Source organism: Cibotium barometz, chromosome 12 (assembly GCF_041138505.1).
Source record: "Cibotium barometz isolate CiBa-2024 chromosome 12, ASM4113850v1, whole genome shotgun sequence".
Lineage (NCBI taxonomy): Eukaryota > Viridiplantae > Streptophyta > Polypodiopsida > Cyatheales > Cibotiaceae > Cibotium > Cibotium barometz.
Window position 1 is genome coordinate 6965046 of NC_141057.1, and position 25982 is coordinate 6991027.

The 25982-nt window shown below is 39.3% G+C and overlaps 1 pseudogene; it reads left to right on the plus strand.

Moving 5' to 3' along the window:
- Positions 1 to 15029: 15029 nt before the first annotated feature.
- LOC147633002 (antifungal protein ginkbilobin-like protein pseudogene) lies at positions 15030 to 15428 on the plus strand (annotated as a pseudogene).
- The last annotated feature ends 10554 nt before the right edge of the window (positions 15429 to 25982 follow it).

The following is a 25982-nucleotide window of genomic DNA, read 5'->3' on the forward strand; positions in this document are numbered from 1 at the left end:
TGATGCAGATCAACTCCTCTTCAACATGAACCAAGGTCCAAGTGAGCGAGGCATGATGTTGTACTACCATTGTCTCAGGTGTCTACCAGCTTATATGCATGTTACATTTGAAGACATGGTAGACATCAGGTTCTGGACTTCCGACTCTGCATTCCGAAGAACCCTAAAAAAGCTTCAGTCTTGTCGAAACTTTTATCAACATGAGTTCAGCGGGACCTTGGTAATAGAATCTGAGGACATAACCTACATCAGTAGGGGGGATGTTAATCCCATTTTGAATTAACAATTATGCTCCTCCATTTGAGGACATTAATAAGTTTCATGATGCAAAGGCACTAAAAAGGTTGTAACATTATGAGATACTGGGCACCCAAGGCCTTAGTTTGTAAGTTTTGGGCACCCAAGTGTGAATCAGGGCCAATTGTATATAAGGCATTTTCTCATAATGAATGGACACAATCCCCCTTTGTGCTATGAGATCTTTTGCCTTGTCTTGTGAGAGACAAAGAGAGTGCGAGAGTGTACTCTAGTACATGTGCCTTTTCTATGCATGTATGTGTAGAAGAGTGAGAGAGAGATTGCCTTGTTTGGTGGTGTGAGAGACTCTAGTACATGTGCCTTTTCTATGCATGTATGTGTAGAAGAGTGAGAGAGAGATTGCCTTGTTGTGTGGTGGTGTGAGATACTCTACAGTGAGTGTGTGACAGCGTGGAGGTGGATCTTGAAGGATTGGAGCTTCCCGAAGTGAGCTTGGAGACCTCAAGGGACAAGAGCTCAAAGCATTGGTAAGTACCCAACGATGGTTATTGTCTATTGGTTCACCCAATGGTGAATGTTAGAGTTCTCTCTCTGGAGGTGTGGTAGTCCATAATAAGGAGGTGGAGTGGGGTCATGTGGAAGAGATGGAGAATGGGTGAAGGGAGAAGATGATGCCTCATCAATCAAACCCGCCGTGCGTTGCAATGCTCGAGCCCTTGCTTTGTGCTCACGATCTCTTCTTTTCCTATCTTCCATGCGAACCCTTGCTTGTTTCTCATGAATAAGGTGGATCGGGGGATCCTGTTGCCTATTACTTTTTCTACTCCTACAACTTTGTGAACCCATGCTAAAATGTAGGAAAAAAGAGATTAAGCATAAAATTGAAGACAACTAAGATTAAAGTAATACTAAAAAAAGATTAACATATGCTTTGAATAAAGCTATCTCCACAGTTGGTGAAGCTCTAAGAATGAGGGAGACTCAAAAATTAGGCTATATATACCAAGGTAGTTACCATTTCATTGGTTTGATTAGATTATGGAGAAAATTTAGATTTTTGTCAATTTATCTAATCTTTTTATAGATAATGATAATTTTTTATTTAACACTAAAAAATATTAAAAGATAATTACAATTTTTAGAAATGATGAATGAATTAATTATTTTTAGAATAAATATGATTTTTTAATTTAATAAATAAAATTTATTTGTATAATACATAAAAATTTTTGATTATTAAATAATATTAAAACTTCTTTAGACATTTTTCTATTTTTCTCCCAAAAAATGATTTTTAAAAATACTTATTTTTTAAATAGTAAGAATTTATTTAATTATATCATAATATTCACTTGATTAAAAAATAAGAAATATTTATTTTTAATAATATATTTTGTTCAATAAATATTATTAATTGGATAAAATTTAAATTATTTTTTTTAAGAAAAGCCTCAAAATTATATTACATAATTTTATTTTAAAACTTTATTTTAATAATGATTTATATTTTTTTCGTATTAATAAAATCATGAAATATAATGGTGAGGTGGTAGGCATTTTGCCACATGGTAAAATTTTGATGACATGGAACCTCCACATGGGCATTCCTCATGCTCAAGTGTGAGGTGGCAATGCCATACATGTATATGATGTGTCATGCCATGTACGCACAGAAAGTCAACCAAGTTGACTGTGCTGAGGTGGCAAGATGACATGGACATTCTTGATTACATGGAAATGCCATAAATGCATTTGATGTGGCATGCCATGTAGGCTTTAGGAAGTTAACCTTGTTGACTAAGTTGAGGTGGCATGATGACAAGGCATGATAAGATGGCAAGATGCTTATGTGGAGTCTCCTCCATACGACGATGTGGCATGTATGTGTAGGACTAAGACTATGTTACCATAGCTCAATTGCTTGACAAATGGCATACTATCTAGGTTTATTAAAACACCAAGCCTAATAGGCATCCTTTGTTTTAGACTTTGGGTGGCCAAACAATGAAATTTTGATTAAGATGATTGGAAAATGGGCTTTCCTTACTCAGATTCACTCCAAAAAAAAAGTTAAATTCATCATGAAAATTCCTTTTATCCACAAGAAATTGAAGTACAATGAGGGTCATATAAAATTTATATAATTAAATTATTAAACTTCTACAGGCCTTCTAAGACACTGAGTGAATTTTCTACATAAGATTGGAAGAAATTCCACCGTTAAAATTGTAATTTGATAATATGGCCACATTCTAGACATATTTGTCTAACTTCTCACCATTGGATCTTCAATGATGAGATTCACATTTGCCAAGATCTTGAATAGAAAATTACATGTTGCTTTACAATATGAAGACGTGAAATTTTTTTTATAAAAAATATTTAAATAGCCAAAAAAATTACATGCAATGTGTTACATTCATGTACGAAGTGGGATGATCATTGGACTTGGGATGCAGAAGTACTAAGCATTGTATGTGTGACATAAAGAAAGTTGGAAAATGCAAGTGCCAAAACTTTCGTGCAATGAAACAATCGCTAAAATAAGCACTAGGCATTGTATGTGTGACATATACTACAATAAATAAAGTTGGAAAATGCAAATGCCAAAACTTTTGTGAAACAATCACTAAAATAAATTGGATTTTCAATCAGGGGGTGCCATTTGAACACCCACTATATGTATAATGTGTCCCAAACACCATGCAACTGAATTCCAGACATAACTACGAGAGATTGGAACTTTAAGTTGTGAAGATACCTATTTTCAGGCGACCTTCAGGGCGCCCAATTGTCAAAAGCTTAGCCCCTTATCTTGCAACCACCCAGCTATGGTACCTATAGAGCTAGGTTGGCTTCCTACGCAATAGAGTGAAGGTGTACGATGTATCCCTCATGTATCCTGACTACAATGAGGCAAAACAAGGTTGCTAAGATAGAGCCGTGAGAGGCAATGGAGTCGCACGGTGACGTTTGAAAGTACTTTTTGCATGTTTGGTGAATTTACACCTAAATATGATTGTGTTATTTCCCCATCCTTTCAACCATGCAATTCAAACTTGGAGTTCCTTCCTTCCTTTTACAACTAATTCACTTGAAGTAAATCTTTTCCCTCCACAAGAAGTCCACCCACAAAAACCACATGAGAAAACCCAAAAAATGGAGAATAGTGGTACCACCAATCCATGCTTTCACTTGGTGATGATGGCATTCATTTATATGCTTTTGCATCAAAGAGAGATCACACGCATGATAATGCATGGAGTAAGGCACTTAAAGGTAAAGTACGTGATGAATCTGTATGCATGAAAAATGATAGTGTATGGCATGGCGAGTAAATTTATGATGATGGTCGCTATGGCGACCGGCCAGTTTGGCTTGATGATGATCCAAATAATGGTGATACACATGGATATTTGGCATGGGATGATGCACCCACATTGACCAAGGAACAAGCTTTGGAGATTCCCCTTCGACCGCTCAAAAAGTTGAAGGAAAATGGCATTGCAAATTGATTTGGAGATCACCGAGGATGGTGAAATAAAAATCATTAAGGGCTTTGAAATTTTATATGATACAAATGTGATTGGTGCATGTGATAGTATGGTTTGCAATGATGTATGATGTATGTGTTCTGAATCTTTGGATAAGCAAGAGAGTTTGATGTGTGATGTATGTGATGATAATGGATCATGTGATGGCAAGAAGCATTGCATATATAGCATTCATAAGATGGACTCCGCGTATGAACTTATCTTGAAGGTCATTGATTGGATCGAGCACAAGCATGTGAACTCAGTAGGTTCTAGGTTTGACACCCCAGTAGCATTTCATGGTGGAGGCAGAATGGTATGTTAATGATGTACCTTAATTACTGGATGTCTCAGGGCAACAGCAGTTGGTGAAGTTGCACAAGATGAGATTGATCTATTTCTCGCTCGATGATGATGATTTTGATGATGATGATGATGATGAAGGCAATTTATAGCTACAATTGCTCTGAGTCCCGATCCCGACGAAAATATTAGTGCGATCCGAGTTGGTGGTACAATTTGAATATAAACTGCCTACTAACTTTATAAAGTAGCCTCGAGTAACAAACTCGTTTTAAACAATGCCTCCTAAGTGCGTTGAATGATGGTAGAAGGTCCACTTATTAGAGAAGAATTGGAATCCTCAACGCTCAGGCTATAATAAATAGGTTAGAGTCCAAGGACAAAAGTTAAAATTACTTTAGGTGGTCAGGTGAATTTATAGTCCAGACGACCTAAAAGGTGGTCAGGTAACTCAAGGTTGATTTTCGACGCGCAGGTGGTGCAAGGGTCCTTTTTAAAATAGCCCAAAACTTCTAAAACGTTTTTTGTGGGTTTAAATGTGATGTTTGATGACCCTAAAAAACTAATGGTTGTATTTGACATTTACAATGCGTCAACAATCCATCCATCGTGTACTACTTCATTACCTTAATTTTGGTACTTTTACCTTCAGATTCTCTCTCTCTCTCTCTCTACTCACAAAATAAATATTGTCTCCATTTCTATAAGAAAGAAAAACATTATTCGCTAATCAAGCATGTCCAAGACAAAGAAAGATGGAGAACAGGCAAGGAATTATATTCAAAGCCTTGTCGTAAACTCTTAACTTCTAATTCCTAACTTTTCTGTCATATCAAGACATATTTGGGTTTAAGGAGGATCTAATTTGGATCTAATTCCTAATCCAGTTGCTCTGATACCAAGGCATATTTTGGTTCTAAGGAGAATGGTAATTACACGGAATTAAACAAGAACTCAAATTACTACAATTAACCCTCCACTTTAATCACCTCAAACTCATATATTTGAAATCTTATCATCATCTAATGAATCCATTGGCATTATCTCCTCAAATACTTCCATAAATTCCAATGAGCTAAATTTTAATGACATCTTGGAAGATATAGGAGAATGGAAATAGCATTACAAATTGATCTCTTTAGAGCCATAGATCTTGTTAAAGATGAAAAATTACAAATATATCTTTATATTTACAATATCTACATAAAATATATCTTAGTACAAGTTTTTTTTCATCTGTGATGTGGAGACTATTATAAAAACATTAAACTATCTTTCAAATACTATCAAAAGTGGATGAACCTCTTGTAGTGAAACATGCAAATTTGCCATCTATTCACACCAATTTACCATAGATTGAAGTGATAACTTGTTTGGTTCACCAAAAAAAGGGGGCACCAAAAGGATAGATGTGGCTTGTCCATGATTGATTGTAAGATGTGGCTTGTCCATGATTGATTGTAAGATGTTGTTTATGGAGGTCACAAAATGAAGGATGTCATTTTGCTCCATTCCATCACAAAATGTGGCTTGTCCATGATTGATTGTAAGATGTTGTTTATGGAGGTCACAAAATGACGATCTCATTTTGCTCCATTCCAACATAAAAACACTAAACTTTCTCTAACATGAGGAGCTCATTCTAGAGAAGACTTGAATATAAAGTGTGTTTAAGGGTTATATTAAAAATCCCTTGAAATGATTCCTTTTTCTATCCAGAATTACATCATTTTTTTATACAAACACAATTTTTTAAAATACATTAAAAAAGCTCTTATTTAAGTGCATTCAAATACACCATTTTTTGAAAATTCCATTAAAAAAAGCCCTCATGTAAGTGCATTAAAATACACCATTTTTTGAAAATTCCATTAAAAAAGCGCTTATGTAAGTACAATTTTGTTGTACAAAGCCCGATTTGAATAAAGTGGTTATGCGTGTTTGAGGAGTTTCAAGCCGAGGCCAACCCTTCGATCACAAACACGTGCGCATGTGACAGCTAGCATTGCCATTGCCTACTATGACCATAAATATTGAGCCATTGCCGTTTTTTTTCTATACAAACATAATTTTTTAAAATACATTAAAAAAGCCCTTATGTAAGTACATTAAAATACACCATTTAAAAAAATCCATTAAAGAAGTCCTTATGTAAGTACTTGATTTTGTAAATTTATCTCCAAAATGTGAATTTAAAAATACTTCTAGTAGACTCACGTGATACATTAACATATTTTTTAGTGAACCCCTTCAGATTGTGAGAGTGGATGGCACCAAATTACTCTAACCTTTGTTGGAAAAAATCCAGTTGGATTTGCATATGTGCGAAATTAAGAAATGATGTGGATGCAACCACTTTGAACATAGGTTCAACAAAGAGAGATAATACCATGTCCTTGTTTTAAGGTCTCCGCACTTGCTACCCAATAAGAGCTCTATTCACTCTTTAGCATGAACACACACAACTTCTTGCTTTGCTAGTTTTGCTGAGGAAGTTCATTGAGATGAAACTTCCCCCTTCCTATGTATCTATTGAAAAGATGCAAGGGGGAAGAGAGCTTGAGCTCTTGCAAGCACACACACACTCACAAAACCCTAACAGAGAACACACAAGGTGAGAGGCTGAAAATCTTCTTCTTCTTCACTCAACACTCAACACACCATATACAAGATAAGAGTACACACAATATGAAAAGTACTCAACCAATACATACACGGGTTCTCTATAGTGTGAACCCAACTAAATGAGCTGGCGCTATAACTATGCCAGTCTCTAGAATGGTTGTCACACAGTCTGTCATCCCACTGGCCGCATATCTCCCATGATCTCACCAACCATGCCAGTGGTGTAAGTGTGGGGCCTATCCCCCAGGCGGGTCATCAGTGTCCACCGCCTCACTGGATGAGCTCGATATCTCAACACTCCCCCTCGAGCTCAACTCCATCTCATGTACACCAAGCGAAGCCCTGAATCTGCGGAGCTTCTCTGTACCCAATGCTTTGGTGAAGATGTCAGCTACCTGATCCTCTGTGCTGACATAAACAAGGTCAAGATCTCCTGCCAAGACCTTCTCTCTGACGAAATGGTAGTGGACCTCTATATGCTTCGTACGAGCATGAAATACTGGGTTCCTGGCCAACTATATACTGCTAATGTTGTCACAGAAAATGACAACTTGTCTATCCACTGATAGACCCAAATCTGCAAGTAGCTTTCTCAACCAAGCTACCTCACATGCTGCCATAGCAGCTCCTTTGTACTCGGCCTCTGTACTCGATAGAGCAACCGTAGGCTGCTTCTTGCTGCTCCAAGTCATAGCAGCACTCCCCAAAGAAAACATGAATCCACTGGTAGATCTTCTATCTGAGATACTACCAGCCCAATCAGCATCTGTGTACCCATGTACACATATCTCTGTCCCAGTCTCATAGAATAGTCCACAATGCAAAGTAGACCTCACATACCTCAGTATGCGCCTCACTGCATCCAAATGCGGTTTTCGTGGAGCCTGCATAAACTGACTCACCAACCCAACAGCATAGCTCAAATCTGGTCTGGTGATCGTCATATAGATAAAGCTTCCTACTATGCGCCTATACATAGTAGGATCCTCCAAGATCTCTCCTGAATTTGCACTCAACTTGCCATTCTGATCCAATGGCACTGAGATAGGCTTACATAGTAGGATCCTCCAAGATCTCTCCTGAATTTGCACTCAACTTGCCATTCTGATCCAATGGCACTGAGATAGGCTTATAGCCTGTCATACCATACTTGGACAACATGTCCAAGCCATACTGTCTCTGCAGTAATCCAATACCATGTGGTGACCTAATCACCTCAATGCCCAAGAAATATCTGAGTTCCCCCAGATCCTTCATCTCGAACTTCTGTCTAAGCAAGATCTTTACATCAAAGATCTCTGCATCATGGTCCCCCGTAATGATCAAGTCATCTACATAGATGACAACAAGCACAACCCCTCTATCACCATGTCTCACATACAACGAGAAATCTGCATTGGCTACATGAAAGCCAATAGTGACAAGATATTCAGAAATCTTGTCAGACCATGCTCTTGGTGCTTGCTTTAAGCCATACAAGGCTTTCTTCAACCTGCAAACATGCTCGGGGTGACTCACATCCTCATAACTAGGTGGCTGCAACATATACACCTCTTCTTGCAAATCCCCATGCAAGAATGCATTCTTTACATCCATCTGATGTAAAGACCATTGCTTTGATGCAACCACTGCTATCACAACTCATTGTTGCCATCTTGGCAACTGGGTTGAAAGTTTCCTCATAATCAATGCCATATGTCTGCGCATACCCTTTGGCTACCAATCTAGCCTTGTACCTGTTTATGCTTCCATCACTGTTATGTTTTACTTTCTACACCCACTTGCATCCAATGGCTTTCTTGCCTTCAGGCAATTGCACTAAATCCCAAGTCTCATTTCCATATAGTGCATCCATCTCCTCATCCATAGCTTTCTCCCAACACACATTTCCAACAGCCTCATCAATGCATGTGGGCTCAACAACCTGCACAACCTTTGCCATATATGCATAGTGATGTGCCACATAACCATCATAGGTAAATCTTTGCACATGATTTTTCACTCTCCCAGATCTTCACAGCTTTTCATTCATGGCTTCCATAGCCTTCTTTACACCAGGTGTTCTCATAGCTGGGATCCCAAGCTCCTCATCAAGGCTCATATCTGAGCCACTAGACTCTCCATCAACATGAGAATGCCCTGCAGAAATGTCAGGCATACCAAGGGACTCAACCACTTTCTCTTTCCCTTTACGTGATGTACTAATCACATTTGCAGGACTGGTATTATGACGTAGCCTGCCACTCCATGGTCTATCAATAGACCCACTAGATGAGGACTCTCCTGGTCCACTCAAAGACTGTGATTGCTGACCTGCATTCTGTGCAACCACACTTACACTCACATCAGCCCCAACAGCTTCTTTTTCAGCAGCATACCAGCTACTCATCTCATCAAAGACAACATCCCTGCTTACCCTCAACTCACGTGTAGCAGGGTTATAAAACTTGTATCCCTTTTGCTCAAGGGAATATCCAATAAACACACATTTTTCAGCTTTCGGATCCAGCTTAGTTCTCAGCTCATCTGGCACGTGCACATATGCAATGCATCCAAAGACTTTCAGATGAGACAAATCTGGTTTTCTGCCAGTAAACCTCTCCTCTGGAGTTACATCATGTATGACTGCAGTTGGAGTCCTGTTCATGATGTATACTACTGTAGAAACAGCCTCAGCCCAATAGCTATGCAGCATATTCTTCTTTTCCATCAATGCTCGCGTAATCTCAGCAATGTGCCTGTTTTTCCGCTCAGCAACTCCATTTTGCCGGAGTGTATCTGCATGTAAACTGTCTCCGAATACCATTCTTCTTCAAAAATTCAGAGAACTCATTGGAGAAGTACTCTCCCCCTCCATCTGACCTTAGGCACTTTACATATTTCCCTGTTTGCTTTTCAACCAAAACTCTGAAATTCTGAAAGTGAGTGAACACCTCACTCTTCTCCTTCATGAAATATACCCACACTTTCCTTGTGTGGTCATCAATGAAAGTCACATAATACCTGCAGCCTCCCATAGACATGGTCTTCGTAGGACCCCATACATCTGAATGCACAACATCTAGTGCATTTCTGCTCACATATCTGTTACGTGGAAATACATGCTTTGTTTGCTTTCCAAATTAGCATGCTTCACATATTCTCTGCATACCTTCCACTTTAAACTTTGGCAGCCCTGTCACAATTCCTTTGGTCTGCATAGACTTCATTCTCTGCACATTCACATGTCCAATTCTTTTATGCCAAATGTTTGTGTCTGCAACAATTCCTGAACCATTTGCAAACATCACAGCACTCATTTCAGGCATGTCTGCCCACTCTGTTGCCTTTTGCAACCAACCTGCACTTGTCTTTAAAGTCTTCAACATAACAACCATTAGGGTTAAACCGAACCTGCAAACCCTGCTCAATCATCTGGCCAACTGAAACCAGATTCTTTGTTATGTTCGGAACGCGAAGTACATCTGCAAGGTACTTCACTTTGCCATCCTGCATAGACAATGGCACATCTCCAACATGGGCAATTAGATGAGCAGTGTCATCCCCTGTTTCCACAAAACCTGGTCTTTCCGAGTTTTTCATCTCCTTGAACCACTCCCCATGACTTGTCATGTGGTTCGAAGCACCTGAATCCACATACCACACATCATCTTTTTGTGCTACTTCAACATTTTCACACATGGCATTCACGACATGCTGCATAACAAACAACCTTTTATTGTCCTCATTATTTCTGCTTGAGGATGCATAGTTGTTTTGCTGCACTTTCCCATTTTGCATGTCAGCCTACTTCTTATAACATTCTGCCTGCACATGTCTAGGCTTACCACAATAATAGCATTCACGTGCATCATTATACTGCCTTTGCCAATTTCCACGGCCTCTTTGACTCCCCCTGCCTCTGAATCTGCCTCTTCCACCTGCGTGTTGTTGTTGTTGTGTATTCTGGGACTGTTGTTGTTGCTGCTGCTGGCCATAATTCTGATTACCTATTCGGCCACCTCCTTGACCGCGTCCACGGCCTCCTCTACCTCGTCCTCTTCCTGAACTTGTGTAGAAGGCCTGTTGCTCCGAACTGTTTTTGGTTTGTGAAGACTGTTGGTCTTCACCCAAGCTCTTTTCTTCTATAATCAGCATAGACACCAAAGCTGTAAAGTTGGGAATGTTTTCCCGAGTCTGAATAGACGTCTTGAACGCCTTGTATTGTGGCCCGAGACCACGTAGACAGACTTCCACCTTGTCATCATCATCTACTGACACACCAATAGATGCAAGGGATTCCACAATACCCTTTATCTTCAGCACATAGTCATTCACAGACATGCTCTTTTTCTCCACAGTATGAAGTTCATTCTTCAATTGTATCTTACGTGCCTTGGTATTTGTTTCATAGAGCTTTACCAAGGTGTCCCATGCCTCCTTGGGGGACTTGGCATCCTGAATGTGCCCAATCATGGTGTCCTGTATACTAATGAAAAGCCAATACATAACTTTCCTGGCTCCTTGGTTCCAGTCTTTAAACTCTTTCACATCTGCAGCAGTCAGATTTATGTCCGGTATCTCTGGTGCCTCTTCATGCTCACCTTCTATGTAGTCCCAATAGCCCTTTCCCATCAGGAAATTCGTCAACCTGAACCTCCAAGCATGGAAGTTATTCTTATCAAGCTTCTCTGCCACAATCTGGGTTATCCCATCATTTGACATCTTGCCAAACACAGTTTTACCAGAAACAGCACTCTGGTTTGTCTTGCACAAACTGCTGTATTTTTTGCAGCGGTACTGTAGTACTCTCAAATGTCACAACCAGTGACTTCAATGTGCATACATACACCCAATGGCAACTGTTGACCTCTTTGCAGCACCCACAATGTCTGCACAGTCAATCTGTCTTCCTGCAGTTCTTAAAACAGAGTTCTACAGAGAATCGATGACTTACCCGCAGTGCTCGAAATCGCCTGCTTTCTGAAAAACGGAGGTCCAGACGCGCCCAAAACGCGTTTTCGGCCCAGTAAACAGGGTCCGATAGGACAGTATAGTTACCCTCTAGCTTTACTCTCGCGAAGAAAGCTCCTCAATCAGAGATCGTTTGCCGGTGCCTCCCGTAGAGCTCTCGACAAGGGTGTAGTCACGAACACAAATAGGAAAGACTCGTTGAAGCTCTTACCCTCGTACCGCTTCCTGTGGTTCTCTTGCTTGCAGCTCAGCCCTTAGCACGAACCAGGCTCTGATACCATGAAAAGATGCAAGGGGGAAGAGAGCTTGAGCTCTTGCAAGCACACACACACTCACAAAACCCTAACAGAGAACACACAAGGTGAGAGGCTGAAAATCTTCTTCTTCTTCACTCAACACTCAACACACCATATACAAGATAAGAGTACACACAATATGAAAAGTACTCAACCAATACATAAACGGGTTCTCTATAGTGTGAACCCAACTAAATGAGCTGGCGCTATAACTATGCCAGTCTCTAGAATGGCTGTCACACAGCCTGTCATCCCACTGGCCGTATATCTCCCATGATCTCACCAACCATGCCAGTGGTGTAAGTGTGGGGCCTATCCCCCAGGCGGGTCATCAGTGTCCACCGCCTCACTGGATGAGCTCGATATCTCAATATCTGTGTGTGTATGTGCATGTGTGTGTGTGATGTTGAGATTGATTGCGCTTGTTATTGTTTTGCTTTAGGTGTTGACAATTTTGCCTTTTGGAGCCCGCCCTACTATGCTAGTTATTTTACTAATGTAGACTATTAACTCGAGGATTCATTGTGTAGAAGACTTGAATATAAAGTGTGTTTAAGGGTTATATTGAAAATCCCTTTAAAGGATTCCTTTTTCTATCCAAAATTACACCATTTTTTTCTATATGAACATAATTTTTTAAAATACATTAAAAAATCCCTTACGTAAGTACACTATTTTTTCTATACAAACATAATTTTTAAAAATACATTAAAACACCCTTATGTAAGTACATTAAAATACACCATTTTTAAAAAAAATCCATTTAAAAATTCCTTATGTAAGTACAATTTTATGAATTTATCTCCAAAATGTGAATTAAAAAATACTTGCAGTAAACTCACGTGATACATTAAAATATTTTTTAGTGACACCCTTGAGATTGTGAGAGTGGATGGAAGTAAACAACTCTAACCTTTGTTGGAAAAAATCCAATTGTATTTGCACAGATGTGCGAAATTGAGAAATGATGTGGATGCAACAACTCAATGTTGAACATAGGTACAACAAAAAGAGATAATGCCATGTCCTTGTTTTAAGGTCTCTGCACTTGCTACCCAATGAGAGCTCTATTCAATCTTTATTAGCATCTACACACATAGCTTACTACTTTGCTAGTTTTGCTCACAAATTTCATTGAGATGAAACTCCCCCCTTCCTCTGTCTCTATGTGTGTGTGTGTGTGTGTGTGTGTGTGTTGTGTATTTAAAAATATGCTGAGATAAAGTGTACTGAATGATGCTCAAAACTCCTCCTTTTATTACAAGATTACTAAGGGGATGATGATGCTTATCTCTCTCTCTCTCTCTCTCTCTCTCTCTCCTTTTACTACAAGATTACTAAGGGGATGATGATGCTTCTCTCTCTCTCTCTCTCTCTCTCTCTCTCTCTCTTCTCACAAAATAAATATTCTCTCCATTTCTATAAGAAGAAAAGCATTATTCCCTAATTAGGCATGTGAAAGACAAAAACAAGATGGAGGAAATATAAGGAATTCTATTTAAATCCTTGTCCTAAACTCTTAACTTCTAATTCCGAGCCTTTCTGTGACATCGAGACATATTTTAAGTGTGAGGGTTGTGTAACCCTCACACAAGAAACGTTTTTGTGAATTGTTCCATTTCATTTCCTCATTTTCCATATGCATGTGAATCTAATAAAAAGGGAGAGTTGCACGTGATAAATTTTATAATCTTACCATAAAAATTCCTTATGTGTTTGTTTTGAGGCAAAAATCACACCCTCAATGGTATGGTCTTTTTTGGTTGGTGGTAGAGAAGACCTCCTTCTTTATCATGTGTGGTTTCTCTAAAATACTAAATAATGGTATTATAAGTGTGAGGGTTGTGTAACCCTTCAACTCTAGTTCATATGCATGCATAAGCTTTTTACACATTGCACATTTATAAATGTAAATTAAATATCTTTACACACTCGTGAATGTTTCATGCCCCAGTGACTATTGGATCAGTTGTGCAATAGAAGGTTTTTGATATATATGAACTTCTTGGCTATGAATGCAAACTAAATGCATTTATCGTTGAAAGGGACATAACGGAGAGATTATTAGATAGTTTATTTAATTAATAATGTGAATATTAAAGAGATGCACATGTTGTTTTATGGTTGTGTATGAACCTTTGATACATTCTTGAGATGTAAAGACCCTTGGCACCCAACAAGATAGAGTAGGTTGAGGTCAACATAGAACTATATACGAGATGCAAATTAGAGTTTGAACACTAGAAACTGATTGGTCACAAAGGAAATAACATTGCCTTGCTAAAATAGTATGTATTAAGAATCTTCTTGAAACAATCATTTGCAAGTGAGGAAAGTTCAAAGCGCCTTTGTGTCACAAAGATTGGGTTGGTTGTTTGGAAGTTGTTGGAATAGAATGAGTGTAGCCATAGAGTTGTTGAATAACCAACCGCCGCTAGGAATGAAAGGATGTTGATCTGTTTCAACGGAAGATGATTAGATATAAATCCATTGGCTTTTTGTTGGAGTCACTGTTGTGTAAAAGGTGATCCGGGACGTTCAAATGAACTAAAAGTTGCGGCAAGTCTTGGCTCTCAAGGACACGCAGAGAGTCTGGTAAAAAGCCTAATTTGAATAAAGTAGTTACGCACTCGCCGACCCTTCGATCAAAAACACGTGCGCATGTGACAGTCCGATTTGAATAAAGTAGTTGCGGCAAGTGTTGGCTCTCCTTGTTGGGGGCATGGGCGTCAAGGGCTCATGATTACTACACGCAGGCTAGTACAAAGCCCGATTTGAATAAAGTGGCTACGCGTGTTTGAGGAGTAAACCGCACGATATAGCCAACCCTTCGATCACAAACACGTGCGCATGTGACAGCTAGCTACTATGACCATAAATATTGAGCCATTGCCGTTTCCTTATGGCCACGAACTGAGCTCACTGGGCCTGCTATTCTCTCTCGCTGGATTGAAGTGATAAACTAGGGCTCATAGACTGTCTCTCTCTCTCTCTCTCTCTCTCTCTCTCTCTCTCTCACACACACACACACACACACACAGAGTGTCAATCACAGCCCACAATGAAGCGCGTCGTTCTAATCGCAGCTTTTCTAGTAGTTATGTACTGCAACTTGCTCCCTGCTGCTACAAGTGCAACCAACACTTCTGTTGTGTCAGCAGCTTGCGACAAGCTTGGCATCCCGCAGGGCAGTGCCTTCTGGAGCCACCTGGGCTTTCTATTTACTCGGCTGGTGGAGAACACCCCCTACACGGAGGGCTACTCCTTCAAGACCCGCACGGGCGGTGGCGACGATCCCGCCTTCGGCGAGGCCTGCTGCAAAGCTTCCTGCTCGCCTTCGCAATGCGACGAATGCCTTCGGCAGCTCTCTAGCGACATATGGCGAATCTGCAACAGTGCTCTCGGAGCCCGCGTTGAGTACCCTGATTGCTGGATCCAGTATGAATGCTACAACTTCTAAGGGAACCTTCGAGATCAGGTCGCTGCTCTATAGTATTAGAAAGTTAGCCATGATATTCTCTCTCGCACACACATTTATTATCGTAATAATCCACCACTGTTGGTGTTCTAGCTTAATGCATATAGATATGTCACCTTGGGTCTTGAACCTCAAGGTCCTATACTTTATGGAATAAACGCTTGCAATTGAACCTCAAAGGTCCTATACTTTATGGAATAAACACTTGGAATTGAACACACAAAATGTGATGGCATGGGAAAATGTTTATTTCCTACTTGGCTTTGTTTTGTATTTGCATGGGCTACTTTCTTTCTTTTGGTAATTCGAAAGCTTGAAACTAGTGCATTAAGAGAATTGTTTGTTGTCCTCACAAGAAAGGAGCAACACCCTCGGAAAAACAGAAACTCAGCATGCAAAATGATAGCCTACCAAATTACTTTTCGCAAACTTGGAAAGGTCATCTCTAGATGCGAATAATGTTTTGTTCTTTTCATTGAATTGCCTTATAATACTTGATTTAAACCGAAAGGATTTCTAATGATGTGTTTAAGAAGCTCCATATAGCATTAAACATTCCAAAATCGTGCGTGGGACACAAAATGGATGAAGTTTTACAGATAAATATTACGATGCTTTTGAGTAATATCGAGTCAATGAACATATCAAAAGTATACAAAGGATGAAATCTTAATGAAAACGAGTATGACCTCATTTTTCCACGTCTATAGTCGATTAAATGACAAATATGAAAAGTTTTTATGGGAGTTTAATTCTTCTTCTAATATCATAACACAAGAGAGAGAGAGAGAGAGAGAGAGAGAGAGAGAGAGAGAGAGAGAGAGAACACAAAATGAGTAATGCATGTACCTTCACAAATAAAGACTTATCTGGCACTTGCACATAGTGCTTCACAACATTGAACCTTACATGTGTATGTTTTACACCTACTAAAGTTACTTTTTGAAATGCCATTGAAGAGTTTGATATTTATACTCTTAATGGCATACATATGTACAGTGGTCCTAGATATCCAAGAAAACAATATACAAAAGTTTTAAATGTGTGAGTCCATACTTTTAGTTTTTCATGCATGGCAATACCACATAAGTGTTTTTTTAATGAATACATCAAATGAATGATATCGTCTATTAATGAAAAACATATGGCATTTTTTAAAGAATATATATTACAAATTTTAGAACATTTTTTTCTAAGGAAATCTTTTAGGAAATGCCAAATTAAAATATTCGGTATTTCCAAAAGGTTTTTTTTTTCTAGTAGGGATATTTAAAGAGAATTTGGAAAACTCTTTACTCAAGAGGAAAGGTTTTTCCAAAATGACACAAAAATGTGGCTTTAAAAAAAAGAGAACATTAACAGCCTAAGAGGTGGCACAAAATTTGGGATATGAATACTCATAGTCTTCTCATAAAACAAAATAAAATGCATACTTTCAGAATTCTAAATATGATCAGAGATTCAAATTGTCAAATGATCATGTTTATAAAATAAAAAAAATCTATGCTAGAGAAAAAGGTCTATGCTAAGTCATGGACAAAAATTGTACTATCACAATTGAATTTAAGTACTCTACATCCATGTTTACACCATCACTATCTTGAACATGATGCATCACTTGCATCCTAGGATGATTTAGATCTATAAAGCATATTTCTTTGATCTATCCATAAGATCACTGTCTTCATCACATTGAGTCTATCACATTGTATGTACTTTTGGTTACACCACCAGAAAATTATATTTTACACTATAACACATCGGGGACATAACAGCGTTTATTTTGTCAGGATATCGGGGATTCTATTCGTTGCTCCGCAGCAAAATTTCACTGCTCAGCAGCGCTTCTAGCAACAAAATTTCGCTGCTCCACAATGCTTATAGCAGCAAAATTTCGCTACTGTGGGCAGTGCCTATATCAGTGAAATTTCACTGTTGTACAGTGAAATTACGCTGCTATTTTTTCACTGCATGAAATTCCAAAGAGTTGTTGGATGCTGAATTTTAGAAACACGTTACATTTAAAAAATATCCGTTAGAACCCTTGGAGCCACGTTTTGAGCAAAAATAAAAGATAATTGAAAACTTTTGAGAAGCGAAACAATGTCAAGATCATGAATCTATCCCATCTTGTAATAAATCCATATTTGTTGCTTCATCAATGTCTATATCTAATGGAAGCTCAATAAATCCATATGTGTTGCTTCATCAATGTCTATATCTAATGGAAGCTCAATGAAAAGATGGGGTTCCATATCAATATCAATATCACTATCATGATCCAATGAAGCACTGTCAACGATTGATAGGTGACTCATCATCTTCATCGGATTGATGTTCCTCATGCTCTTCATCGGCTCCCTTCAAAATGTTTTCTTCATTGTCTTCTTCCAATGAGCCGATTTGAGGTAGTACTTGCACCTCATCCAGAGATTCGGCCTCCATATCTTGATCTTGAAAGATATGTTTTGATCAAGAGGAAACTTGTATAACATACCACCACTTTGGATCAATTTGATCCGCGTGAAACACAACCTAATATCACAAAGCAAACGGGTTACACTTTTATTATACTACATCAAGATTTAATTTAGGATTGGTTGGATTACTAACTTGTTGACATTGAAGTAGTATGAAAGTATCTTTCTCATTATTCCAAAACTTGGTGGAATCAATTTGAAAGAACCAATTTGATCGGCATGAAACACAACCTAATATCACAAAGCAAAGGGGTTACACTTTTATTATACTACATCAAGATTTAATTTGGGATTGGTTGGGTTACTAGCATGTTGACAGTCAGTAAGGTAGTACGAAAGTATCTTTCTCATCATTCCGAAACTTGGTGAAATCAGTTTGAAAGAACCGATTTGGATGTTTCTTCACGGTTGCTTGAGCACCTCTATATATCACCTTGAACCATTTGACATCAAAGATGAATAGAACAAATGCTCTAAATCCAGCCTCAAGAATATTGTGAATAGTTCCACAATACTCAAGATTGTCCTCTATAACATTGGTATCATGCATTGGTATCATGTCTACTAGCTCGACTGTCTTGCTCATCAAAAGTTGCCATCACACTATATCAAATGTGTTTCTTTTAGAATCCACACACTCCGTGCAAAAGTGCCTTCCCTCTGACCATATTGCATTATATAGTTTGTACTAATATTGAACAAAAGCGTGACATTTAGTATAGTGCATAAGAAGGCATATACATGAGAATTTGATAGAGATGAAGAATGTACTTACGTGAGGTTCACATCCTCTTGGATACTCATGCTCTTCTCTTTTGATCGTCTCTCCATTTCGCCATGCCATCGTTATTGCCATACAAAGCCATTCTATATTGATCACATTTGGTAGAGGTTCCAAGTTAGGCAGGAATGGCAAGCGTCTATTTGCTCTTCTAAAAGCTCTTCTCTCATCCATTCATCTATTGATTGCATCGTTATATCTCCCAATCCACTTCTCCATGATGGGACTATTTAGAATGTAGAATGTATTCACCTTGTGGCATAATGCTTCATCGAGTTTTCGTTGCTTCACAATCGTGGCATGGAAGGATCTATGCGAGGTAGATGTTTTGAGATTTACACAAGAGACTCTTTAAGTCCTTTAAGGTTTTCATGAACCTTTCAAGGAAAAAGATCCATCGAACATGAACAACACCACACAATGCCACTTCATAACCAAATGGACCACAAGATGCAATTGGCTAGTGAGAATTGTTCTACTGAGAAAAGTTATCCTCAATCATACACACTCCCTCAATAGCATTGAGATGAGCCATCTCAATGGATGTATGATCCATCTCCTTTAAAGATATGTACCTACATACATAGCAATCGTGTGTGCTATTTACCAATACATAACTTGTGAGTGAATGAGAATACCAAATAAGCAATATAACTTAGGAAATTCAAGAGAATCATTTTGTGTAATCCATACCTAGCATAGAGAGCACATAGAAATAATATGTCAAAATATTAGTAAGGAGAGTATATAGAACATGAAACATTTTCTATTTGAGAGAATAGAATGAGGTAGTCTTACCAAAGAAGATTTGTGACACTTGCATCACTCCATCCATAAGTTGTTTGCAAGTTCAATAGCTCCAAGTTTGCTCGCAGTGTGGAGTATGAACATCCCTCATACAAAGGGGTGCTTATGCATAGCCTATGCATACCCTATGCATAGTTCTTATGCATAGGGTATGCATACCCTATGTATAGTTCTTATGCATAGTCTATGCATAGTGCTAATGAACTAATGTTTTGATTTATTATGATCATTTTTTGTAGGTATATTCAAGAAAACGTGCCAAGGGTTCCGCTACGCAATGGTTCATATGGATTCAGCTAGAAGAGGTAAGCTTTCTTTTTCCATTCTTTATTTATGCTTCTTCTCTTTGTGTTTTTGTACCCTTGGCTGCCGAGGATTAGATTTAGGTCAAGAGCCTATGGCCCCTATGCATAGGCTATGCATAAGGGTATGCATAATCTATGTATAAGGGTGTGCATGGGCTATGCATAAGCTATGCGTAGGGTATGCATAGACTATGCACATGCTTATGCATAGAGATATGGGGCATTGTTATATGCCATCTAGAATGCGACTTATGTTAAGTTAGGAGTGGTTATCCGTCGCGAGTAGGTAGTTATAGTGGAGGGGGAGACCTCAATCTTCTCACTATCCTTCTCTTGTAAAAGAGGAGTTTCCTTTGGCTTTAATAGTGGGGAGCATGTAGAAATTCCTCAGAAGCTATCATTCGAAAGTGGCACTTCCACCCTCCTTGTCTGAGTAGTATTGTAAGAGGTCTTAACAATTTTCTAATATCACATGTTGCCTTTATTGTCTAAGCTTTGTGTTTTTGTTTTCTCTTGGTTGGCTTGACATTGTCGAGGTAAGCTCTCTTATTCATTCAACCTCATGTTTATTTCACCCTTGGGTGCCGGGTTTAGGGTTTAGACTTATGCATAGAGATATCACTACAAGGGATCAGGCTCATACCCGCGCTCGTAGCCGCGGAAAATGACTTGTGGAAAAAAAGTAGTGGGTCCGTGTATCAGCGCATGTATCATCGTGGCCAGAGACATACGTGTAAAAGTACATGTATAGACGCAATCAGACACGCTGATATGAGGGCTTATACACGCATTTTGTCAGTTTAGCTGCGCTTATACACGCGCATGTCACAAAGTATCCGCGTATATACACGCGACTTTTACAAAGTTGACGCGTCTATACACGCGAACAGAGAGCAAAAAAAAAATCCAGAGAGTGCCATTTGGCATCTGAATGCTGTTCCAGCATTCCAGCACCCAATAGCACTCTCTGGATTTTTTTTGGGTGCATTGCATCATCCACGAGGAAGATTTAGTGCATTGTCATTACATGATTTAAGAACGACATGAATGCATACATTGTCAATACACGATTCAAGACAGACATAAATGCAATACTATCAATTCGTGATTCAATATTACTATCAAAATTTTATGTGTACACATATATACAAGGGAGTCCATATATTGTTGAAGTAGCCCATGGCTTCAATGATAAACAAATATATACAAAATCAAATTGGTTTGTCTAAAAAAGCCCATGGCTTCAGTTACAAATATATATATACAACCACATCCTCAATATGGAATGTGATACTATAAGTCTGAGTACTACTCAAACCCAGATGATGACCCGCTGCTCCCTCCATGATGAGATGAGCTCACATCGGTATACATGTCCGATGAGTAGTGCTCACATCCAGCAGGAGCAGTGGCGGCGGGTGGATCATCAGTGGTAGGAGCATCAGCAGGTGCAGCAACAGCTTGTGCCTGTTCAAGTAACATATCGTATATAAGTATATATATATATATGTAATTCAATAAACCAAAATCATTCGTTTAGAGTTTTCAAGTACCTGTCGACCGTATGGTCTCATGGCCATCTCAAACTGCGCGTCCATAATACGTCCCTCGGTTCTGAAGAGGGCCCACGTGTCACGTCTGCTATGCCGACGAGCATACCTAGTATCGTGGGCTGTGGGCTTCCTCCCCATAACCCGTCGCGCTGTAACATAATCAACACAATTTGTAAGATTAAAACAATCATAGAATCAATGAATTAAGTAAACAATCAAATAAAGTGGCAAGATACTTACGAACTCTGCCTCCCATGACTCGATGCCGCCAGATCCGAAATGCGAAGATCCAATGGTCTCCATCTGGATCCGTCGTGCCTCCATATGTTGCCTGCTCTTCATGCCACCGTCTGCTCATTTCTTTGCCTCCTTCCACTCGCGTTTGTGCGCAGTTGGCAGGTTTCTCGGCAGGATAGCCATCCACAGCTACATTTAGCCCATCATCGTATGCGAGTTTCTTAAGGTGAGATCTTTTATTACTTAAGATCTCCCTTATTCGCGTCCTTCCCCATACATCCGAGAATGTCGCATGTGGGGGATTGGGGTACCGACTATGTACAACATCTATCACCGCCCCAACTAATTGGCTATTTTGATCTTTAAATTTAATAAAACAATTTCTGTACAAGTTTGAAACTACCCCACGCATGTACTCCATTACCTCTTTCCCCCTCGCATCCATCACTACCCTGCCCCTATCCGTCACATCATAGTAAATCACTCCCTCCACCTCTCTCACCTCCTCCTCATCCTCACTGTCTCCTCTAACTCTTCTCCATCTATCTCCTCTCTCACTGCGTGCCCTACTACCTCCCCCACCAAAGCACCCGCCGCATCCTCCACTCCCACTCTTTTTAATGCAGTATTTGCTCTCCTCTGTACTGCGGGTGGAGTCACGACTGGGGTATTGTGTATGTGACTGTGGTGGCTGTGAGAGGGAGTACATGATGGTGGCTGTGAGCCCTGACGTGACGGTGCCTGCACTACAAGACACTGCTGCCATACACGCGTTCAATACACGCAATAAGTTACGGGTGCGTGTATGGTCGTGCATGTATATGAGTAGTATCGGGCGCGTGTATATTGGCATCTAAATTCGCGTGTATACTGGTTTCAGAAATGTGTCTACTAGCGTGTGTATATTGGCATCTAAATTCGCGTGTATATTGGTTTCAGAAACGCATGTATCAGCGCATGTATATACGCGCAATTATACACGCTTTATTACACACACGAATTTTATTAAGAAAAACTCCATTCCTTTACAAAATTAAAAACCATTTTCTTTAAACCATCTCATAGTACATTATAGTATATATCATTACACAATCCCACTACATGCATTTACAACAATGAAATATATTCAAAAATAAATCATGAGATGATAATTAAAAGACAACATATACAATAGAAATGTCATCAATTTAGAACGATACAGTGATGGATTGGTTAGGGTTCGATCTCATCTTCAATAAGATCCATCCTTGCAAAACGATCAACATCAATATCCATTTGATCAATTTGTAAGGCTACGATTAAATTTATTCCACTATTGATATTCTGTCCATTGATAATGGTATCGATGCCCTGATCATCCTCATCAACATCACCATCATCCTGAATGGTAGGGTCATCCTCATGATCATGAGAAATGGCACGCTCATCCTCATTATCATGATCATCTCTTATTTCTTGATCATCGATCACAACATCTTCATTTGCATGTTCGACATCATCTTCATTGCGGCTTGTTACATCCTCCATATGCTCCATATCAGTGAATGTATTATACATCACTTTGGAACCTGGTGCAATAGGGACGATGTACCACCATTTAATGTCATGCACCATTAGCAGATAGATAACCTACTCAAATACACATACTGCAGTAATTAATTAGCATATCAAAAGTCAAGGAGTACGCGAGCTTAGATATATATGTACATGAAACACATTAGTAAAAAAATGCATACCTGCTCACATTGTTGTGGCAATACGAGCCGCATCTTTCTTTGTTTGCCAAAACTTTGTAGAGTCAATAGTTACATAGCCACTTGCATGGCGTTTTATCGTTGCATTAGGCCCTTTTTCCACCACGTTCATTTGCCATTTGACATCCAAAACATACACAAAGAAGAGACGAAAGTCAAGCCTAAATATGTCTTGGATTGTGCCACAATAATCATCCATTTTTCCATTAGCTCCCTCAAAGCTACTAATGACACCGCAATCTTGTGTATTCCTCTTTTCATCAATTCTTTGTGTTCGAAAATGCTTGCCTTCACACCATATAGCATTGAACAGAGTGCACTAGACCAACATAGAAGCAATATTTGTGTAAGCAATGTGAATAAATATTAAAAGCAAATCACTTACAACTAATGCAAAACATTAGTTCTATGTACCTTTAACATGCATCCTCGTGCATACTCCCATTCTTCTGCCGTGATATGCAGTCCCTCGTCGCTCTCTGCTCTCTCCATTTCCTCATGCAACCAATCAACATGGATATCATTCAAAAGTGTTGCTAGATGCTTAGGGTACGCCTTACGAGAGCCATGTTGCCTTCGAAAGAGAGCTCTTTTTGCTTGCCTTTTTGTCTTTGCATCCTCATATCTTGTAACCCATCTGCTCATCACATCACATTAAGGATGCAAGTGAAATTGAGATCATCAATCAATGTTCTGTCAATTACTTTACTCTGTCCTTTTCCTTGAGGCACAATAGAGGTCATCCTCAAGTCCTCTTCATTGCTCCATGTTCGCGGCAAAGAGCTGTCCACTTGACCAAGAAATTCTAAAATATATACAAGAGACTCTTGTATCAACCAACCCTCGACCATGCTTTCTTCGGGCCTTGCTCTTTACCTCACAAAGTCTTTTAAGGTCTCCGTGAAGCGCTCTAGGAAGAACATCCAACGTGCATGCATAGTGCCACAAAGCAATTTCGTCCAGTAAATGCACAATGAGATGTAGTTGACTTGTGAGAATGGTTCGCGAAAAAGTCTTCTCTACCAAACAAACCACCTGCACTGCCATAACACGCGCATCATCCAACGTGGCTGGATCAATTGCTTTGGAACTAACATATTTGAAAAATAAATGAATAGTACGTTATACCTCATGCACGTTCATTTTGCAATTCATTTTGCAAGGTATAATGAAGGGTGATCTGACATGGGTTTTACATACCTCACAAGCTCGCCCATCTTATAAATACATTTTTTCAAACTCTTGTTTGCACAATGGTCGATGCTAGTAGGTAGTATGAACTGCGCACATAAGAGCACATGTATGTATGGTTTATGGCATTACAAAATTTAATTTCAACGTACAAGAGTTGGAAAACACTTACTTGGAGCATCTTGTGCCAATTGTGGGACTTCAACCCATATAGTTGCCCAACGCCTCTTTTCTTAGTGGTTGTAAAGGCTCGCTTCAATGATCTCATGCATCCAGTGGGAGTACGCAAAGTGGTGATGGCCTGCTTTACCTGCTTCTCCTCTTTCTTTGATATAATCCATGGTGCAGGTAGAAGACGAACGTGCCCACCCTCCTCTCGTGTGGCCAAGCTTGATGCATACGTCTTGCAACCCGCAAGTCCTCCCGTATGCTAACATTTTCTCATTTACCAATAACATGTTCCCAAATACCAGATCCCACATTCTTGATGTGCATGGGATCAAGAAGATGGTTGATCTTAAGACGGGTCCAATACGGTAGCCAAAAGAAAATGGAGTACCTACACAAGGGATTGCTCTATGTGATCTTTAATCCAATTAGAAACTACACAAAACAAGATTGAAAAACATTACTGTACCTATTTATGCCATCTGGAGGAAGAACATTTGTAGACTCCCAAATACGCTTCCAATCTTTTGCACGAAGTGTTTGTGGAGGAATGTTACTCTTACTAGCAACATATTTAGGATGATCTGACGGGAGAAATCGATGATGATTATCGAATATGGTCTTGCACAAACCGTCAGCATACTCATGTATTAAAACAAAGGGCCACAAACAGGACATGCATGTTTACCCGATATTTTCAAACCTGTTAAAATATAAATAAAAGTTAGAATAATAAAGTCAATAGTTATAATTAATATAGCCAATAGTATTAGAGTAGGGAGGTAATTAGAATTCTTACTAGAACAATCGTTGTATCCTGGAAAGTCATGCATTGTCCACATCAACACTGCTTTTAAGTCGAAGTGTCGAGAGGAGGGAGGCCTACTAATGTCCACCACCGCAACACCTCTCCATAGTTCCTCCAACTCATCAATCAACGGTTCGAGATAAACATCCATATGCTTGACTTTATGTTTCCCTGGAATTAGAAGGGATAACATAAGATGTCCCTTCTTGATCGCCATTGATGGTGGAAGGTTGTAACTCACCAACACAACTGGCCACACACTGTATGCGGTGCTTTTGAAACCAAATGGATTCACTCCATCCATACCTAGGCCAAGTCTCAAGTTTCTGGGCTCTGTTTCAAAGCTGGGCCACTCATCTTCAATATGCTTCCAAGCAGGAGTGTCTGCTGGAATTCTCCACATGCCATCATCGGATCAATGTGAGGAATGCCATGACATGAGCTCTGCTATG